We start from the raw sequence: 6,484 nt of genomic DNA, 5'->3' as shown, positions 1-6,484 counted from the left end.
CGTCACCATGATCACTTCATAAGATGGAATGAATTTGGCGTCTGACACTAACTCAAACTCTCTTCTCTGACACACAAAGAAGATTGACACTTGATGATTGACATCTGCCACTTTCACCATTTTTTTTAATTTTGTGTTTATTCCCATTATTTGCCTTTTGTTTATTAAAATGTATAATTTTTAGTATTTTACTCTCATTCTTTTTTCTCTGTTTTCGGAGTCAACTCAGTTTGATTTTTTCAAATTAGGGTTTAACCAATTTTTAAATATTTTGTTTTAAGCATGAGGGGGCAAATGACCTATTTAAATAAATTAGAGTTTAAAATTATCCAAATGCAATAAATAGAAATTGATTATATTTATTTATTTGGGTAGTACATCAAGTTTATGTAAATCATTGAATTGCATTTGAAATTGTCCAAAAGTACAGTTAGTTTGGTAAGTTTTGGAGATCAACCATTGAATTTGATGAATTGGTTCTTATATAATAGCAAGTAGCACCCCTTTAGAATCTTTTATGGTCTCTGGTGAATTTAGTATTCGAGAAATAACAAGATATTTCATCCTCATGAACCTTAGACCACGGACAAGGTGATTGGTATGACTTTGTCATTGGAAAAGGAGTTTCAGAATATTTGAGTTGTAACGAGTGTCTATCCTCTTCACCATTAGTTGCTCTTAGATTTCTCTCTCGGTAAGTACCTTTAAGATTAATTGTGATACAAGCTAGCTATCATGACAATAGTGTTCGGGTTGGTTTTGCTTGTGTTTGCAGAAATTGGAAAGAAAAGTGGCAACAAGGCTGTCTGGGAATAATGGAGAGTCATAGTATTCTGTAATGAGAGTTGTTTGCTATTTGGAGAGGTTTTCTTTTAGTTTGGGACTCGGGGCAAAGAGATGTTATATGTGAGACAGATTGTGTAGATGCATTTATTATTGTCAATAATTTACAGAATTACTCTGATTTTATTGATCATCTGGTGTTGAAAATTCGAGATATCATGTCTTAGAAATGACTTGCTGATCCCCGATTGATCTTGAGAGATGCAAACATAGTAGCAGACATCATGACAAAGACGGCAATGAGAACCCTTTCTCCCTAAGTGGAGCTTCGGTTACTTTAGAAGGAGTTTGAGAGTAGTATTCAACGGAATTGCGTTTCTTAAGCAGTTTCTTGTTTGTTTTTCCTTTCTCGATTGTTGTTTGTTTTCTTTCTAGCCACACAAAAAAAATCGCTATAAGTTGAACTATTTTAATATACTAATTTGAACATCCACAAAACTATTTGATGAACAAAAAACACACTCAAAAATGGCTTATTTTTGTTCCAAAAAATTTTGAATAGTTTAATATTATTTATTGTTAAATTTGACACAAATAATTAATAGAGTTAATGATGTGGACATTAACAATATTATTGTTAAGTCATATCTTTTTTTGTATGTTAGAAAAATATAACTAAAGCCTTATTGTAATAAATCGACTTGTACAATAATCAAACTCTTGTTTCCTCACCATTCCAAATGTTATCTATAAGTTAGCAAACATTACATTGTGGGATAACTTTTTTAAGAATAAAAGACAGATAAGTCCCTGACTTTTTTAAACGCGGATGAAACGCATGACAATTATACCCCTCCGTCGAATTGGAGCTCAAAACGACAATGAAAAATGCTGACCTGGAGGGTAGAGACTGAGCTGTCTATTTTAGTTGATGTGAATGAGGAACAAATTGTTAATGGACAAATTGGTTTTTATGCTTCAAACGACGCCGTTACCAAACAATCGCGGCATAAATGAAAGCTTGGAGGAGAAGAAAAGGCATGTGAGTGATTAAGCCGCGATGGTGTAGGAAGAGGTTCTGTAGGTATTGTGAGAGGTTTCTCTGATGAAGATGAAGCGTTCTTGGATGAAGGCGGGGACGGCGTCGTTTGAGGAGAAGAAGAAGAGGCAGACGGTGAAGATGAAGAAGCTAAGGCGGTTGGTGATTTCCTGAAGATTCTGTTTGGGGTTGTGGAACAATGTGGCCATCACGAAGCCCATGATGGTGAGTACCATGAGGCGCGACAGGAACAGCTCTGAGGTTCTTCAGATGTTGATGAAGTTGCACGCATCAGGATCCAAGTTTCCGAGAGGAAGGAGTTGGCGAATTTCGGAGCCAGCTGCTTTGGCATGGCGGCACCAGTTGTTGGGGTGAGGTAGTCATTTTCGTTCACAGTGTAATCGCTGCTGTGAGGGGTTGGTGTCGCTGCGAGGATCTCGCTTGAGTATGTGTTCCTTTCACCATGTCTTCAGAGAGCTTTGTTTTCTGCTGTTGATGTTCTTCTCTCGTTCACCTTCTCTGTGTTGGCCATAATAAATCCTTACCAAAGGTTCTTTTCAAATGGCAACAACAACAACAGCAGCAGCATCACTTCCAACGGCCACAATAACCACCATAACAATAAGCTCAATAAGCCCCTTATCAGAAACAACAGGAGTTTCACCAAAATAACAATCTTATGGTTCAAGCTAACTCTCATTGCAACATCTGTTTTGGCTGCACTTTCCATTGTTGCTTCCATCTTGGTGTTTAGCAGTTCTATAATTCAGGCTCCATGGAAGGTACTTGATGGAGTGTTTTGGTTGGTTCAGGCAATAACACAAATTGTGCTTGCAATCATGATCATCCATAAAAAGAGATTTGACGCTGTTAATCATCCTGTGTCACTTAGAATCTATTGGATTGCAAGTTTCATTGTTGTTTCTTTGTTTACAGCTTCCGGGGTTATACGTTTCTCCACTTTAGATGTTGACACTTTCATGGTAGATGACATAGTTTCTTTCATTTATCTCCCTATATCAATTTTTCTTCTGTGTGTTGGGATCAAAGGGTCAACTGGGATTAAGTCCAGTGAAGACTCACAAGTTCCTATTAATGATGAAATCAAAGTATTTGAGACCATATCGAATGTCACTGGTTTCACTTCGGCTTCTATTGTATCCAAGGCCTTTTGGATTTGGATAAACCCTTTATTGAATAAAGGGTATAAGTCACCACTTAAGATTGATGAAATTTCATGGCTTCGATACATTTGGAAGATATAGAATTCACTTTCAAAACGGCAGTGTTTCATGTGAGGGACCTATTTGTCTGATTATTTTTTACCAATCATCCACATCATCACCGTAATGGACATATCATTAATTTCCGTTATGTTTTTTAACTTTGACTCTACGGAGGGACATAATTGTCACGCATTCTAAAAGGTGAGAGATTCCTAAAGGACTTAAATGTCTACAGTTAAAAAAGATCAATGATCTATTTGTCTTTTACTCATTTTTTAAAAACCAAATCATCTACTATCGTAAATGTAGAGATATAGAAGTGATGACCAAGTCATCATTTTTTTTATAAATACCTTATCAATTTCAAGTATTTTTCATTCTTGATTTATTTAAATTTGTCTAAAATTCTTGCTAACTTAAATATTAGAGTCTCTTATAAATATTCCCATCATCATCCATTCGTGGACGTCGGACAATTTCACCATCCCAATGAACAAATCGAAGCGTCACATCTAAACTCAAATCACTTTAAGTTTAGATATTTTCTCCAAAGAAAAATTAAAATATGTAAAAAAAATTATACAAAAGTAATACATATAACATATTTCAATTTACGGAACCTAGCAAAGAACATAACAAGCCGCTCTTTTAGTTATGTCAATATTTATACCCTTGACAAATAAATTATAAGAATGAAAGAAAAATTTTGTGTATTAAAATAGTATTAACTATTACATGTATACTATTATAATATGACAACAAAAATAATATTATAATATCTTCAAAAATATTTTTCAATAAAATGCTTATATAAATAAGGAACTCCAAATTAGGAGAATAATTGCTTTGCTTTTTTTTTTTTTATGTTATTGAATAATTGCTTTGTTTATTTCTTACTTTCTTGTTTATAGGCATTAATCTTTCAATAACTATGCAAAAATCAACAACTAATAGTCTAATATTAAATTTCGTCAGAATTCTCCTTCTATTGAGATTATGGCCTTACATAAGAACAATTTCTTATTTTCAAATTCAGTAAAAAAATTCACATTCAATTGAAGACCCATTTCCAAAAATAATGAATACAAAAACAAAATGGGCCTGTTATTTGAAACATTCAATTGTACACTTAAGCAACAAAATAGACAAAAAAAAAAGTGAACCAAAATGAAAAATATTCAATTGCTAGTTAGTACTTAGTAACAACTTGGATTGAAGAAGTGATTAGCTCATTAGTACTTAGACAAATATTGATGATTCGAATCTCATCTTGTGTATGTAACAACTTATTGGTATCTACAACTCTGATATGCGACAGATTCATATCTACAATTAACTATTGAATTGATAATAATTTATTTGAAATAAATGAAAATGAAAATTATTAGTAAGAGTATTTACAATTTTTTTTTCTTACATGTAGCAATAATTTTCGAATATAATACACAAATATTTTTAAATGAATTTTCTTCTTCATTTTACTATATAAGCTTCATATAAAAAAAGAAAAAAGAAGAAAGTAATTTACAAATTCAATAACATTTTATTTAGAATGGATCCTCTTAATTATTGAAAAAAATTGAGAAAGTAAAATGTGATTTATAAGCCTTCAATATACTTTTTCTCATGTTTTCTTTTAATTCTACTTATAATAATTAATAATGAAAAATTACACTTTAATCTCTCAATTGATAAAAAAATTGAGAGGATCCATTCTCTTCGAAAACAAATACTACATAAATGATATTATCATATGATGGTTGCTCCACATAGAGAGAGGGATTTTCATTTTTAGTTTTCACCTTTACTTTGTAAGATGTGCCCAAATTGACACTTTGGTTACTTGTCATGATTAACCTAATTGCAAAAGCCAAAAACCAAAGAAAAAGACACAAATGATTACAATGATAAAAATTAGCTTTACTATGTTTTTGAGTATGTGTGTGTGTCTCGTAGGTGGTGCCTGCCAAGGATTCACTAGCCACATTTACAACACATTACCATAGTCAACCAAAGCTTTTCATCATTAAAGATAATCTAAAAGAAAAAAAAATGTTATGTTTCTTAAAGTCATTAACAATATAAATTAAAGCAAGTTTTATATTAGTAGTAACTAGTAAGAATATATCCAAATTTAAAATAATTTTTTTTATTCGAATTCTCAACACCTACTTTAAATTAACTATTAAACTAACCCAATTTAATTTATGTTAAAGTTGATTTAGTTGAAGGATAGAGTCAACCTAGATCATGATTATGTCTATTAATATATCGATAAAATAACATATAGTCCTATAAGGCTAGAAATAGCAGCCAAATATATACATAGTCTTTTATTTCAAAACTACCTTAATTTCACATTAAAAACGAATTTTTAAATTAAATTATATTATTTATACTATCATTTCAATATAAGAAAGATAAACATATTACTTGATTTCATAAATTTAATAAAACTGTATTACTAATTAATATTCAATTATCTCTTCATTTTTATGTTACATATGTTATGAAAAATATATATTAAATTATTTAATAATTTTTAATTATTATTTTCACATAAAAATTATTCTAATTGTTTTCAAGTGAGAATTCACTTTAGTCACTTTGATTTCAGATACCCTCAAACCATGGTCACATTTTGAATAATTGGGGAAAAAAAAAATAACTCTCCTAGTGAACAAAACCATAATCTATAAACCAAATATTATAATAACTGTATAAACCTATATATATATATATATTTGTAATAATTTTCCAAAAAAACATCAAAATATTATCATATATATTAGATAACATTTGAAGATTAATCATTAAAAAGAAGAAATAAACACTACAATAATGCAAATAATAATAATTATTAACAAATCTAGAAATGGTATTATACATTAGCTAGAATAATGAGTAGCAACAAACAAATTAAAGGGTAACTAAATTTACATTCTCAAACCCAATTCATAAACTACTATATAATATCTAGCTAAGTAAAATTAAATTAAGAATTAAAGGGAAAAAAAAAAGAAAGTGGAAGATAGAAGATAGAAGAGAAGAACAATAGATATAATATATATAGTGATTCGGACCAGGAGTGCTTAATTCCCCCATGGATATGGAATTTTGATGAGGCCTTGAATTCCATTTTCATGATTTGTTGTTGATGTTGGCCACAAATTAATTAAGGAGCCTTCAATTCTAAACCCATATTAATAATATAATAATATAATATGGATCTAGCTATTATAGGCTTCAACTTCTTCTTCTTCTTCTTCCTCTCTATCTTATTGAAGTTGTGAAGATAATAAACATGTGAAGTTGTGAAGGAAAATCATGATGTTGAAAGGGCATGTTCAACACACTATTATTCTTGATGAGCTTCAACATCTCTTGAGAGAGAGAGAGAGAGAATAACCCTAGATGTAAATGTGTTTGATGGGGA

Source organism: Arachis ipaensis, chromosome B03 (assembly GCF_000816755.2).
Source record: "Arachis ipaensis cultivar K30076 chromosome B03, Araip1.1, whole genome shotgun sequence".
Taxonomy (NCBI): Eukaryota; Viridiplantae; Streptophyta; class Magnoliopsida; order Fabales; family Fabaceae; genus Arachis; species Arachis ipaensis.
This window is presented reverse-complemented; position numbering follows the sequence as displayed.